The 824-nt window shown below is 45.4% G+C and overlaps 1 protein-coding gene across 1 annotated transcript in view; it reads right to left on the reverse strand.

Annotated features, from left to right (window-relative positions):
• Nucleotides 1-824, reverse strand: part of PARD3 (par-3 family cell polarity regulator) — a 428,182-nt gene that overhangs the window by 18,073 nt on the left and 409,285 nt on the right. The gene's annotated exons all lie outside the window — the stretch shown is intronic.

Consider the following 824-nt stretch of genomic DNA (forward strand, 5'->3'; position numbering starts at 1 on the left):
GGCAGGCAGGTGTTCAGCCATCTCCAGGAAAGCAGGGCTCCATCACGTGTAATGGTTACTTGGGAAGACAAACGCCATCACTCCAAATGTCCCCCTCTTCCTTCTTCTTCCCCCAGCTTTATATACTGAGCATGACGTCACATGGTATGGAATACCCCTTTGCCCAGTTTGGGTCAGCTGTCCTGGCTGTGCCCCCTCCCAGCTTCTTGTGCACCTCCAGCCTTCTCAGTCGGTAGAGCATGGGAAGCTGAAAAGTCCTTGGCTAGTGTAAGCACTACCTAGCAACAACTAAAACATCAGTGTGTTATCAACATTGTTCTCATCCTAAATCCAAAACACAGCACTGTACCAGCTACTAGGAAGGAAATTAACTCTATCCCTGCCGAAACCAGGACACTTAATCAAGGTTGTTTCAAACTGTAAGGGATCACAGGGCAAAAGTGACACTGGAGCAATTATCCAATGGCAAAGAAAAACAGAAGGTAAACCCCAAAAGTACTGCACTAAACCCTGGACATTATAAGGAACAGACACACTCTACCAGCTCCAGAATGGGCTACTGGAAGGGTTATTACAGATCTGAGGACTTCTGCACTCTTTGTTATTGTTACTCATTAAACCAATTACATCAACAGAGGAATAGCAAGCAAATGCACAGTGCCCATGCCATGAAGCCAAAATGTGTATCTCCTCCCGAACAGCAAATGCATGAATTTGACACCCATTACACTGCAGAGATGGAACAAAAAAGGACAAGGAGGATCCTGGGATTTATGATTACCTTGTCTCCAGATCTAAGAAGAACTTACTCTAATGACGACCAA

This window comes from Aptenodytes forsteri, unplaced genomic scaffold, assembly GCF_000699145.1.
Source record: "Aptenodytes forsteri isolate BGI_AS27 unplaced genomic scaffold, ASM69914v1 Scaffold257, whole genome shotgun sequence".
NCBI lineage: Eukaryota > Metazoa > Chordata > Aves > Sphenisciformes > Spheniscidae > Aptenodytes > Aptenodytes forsteri.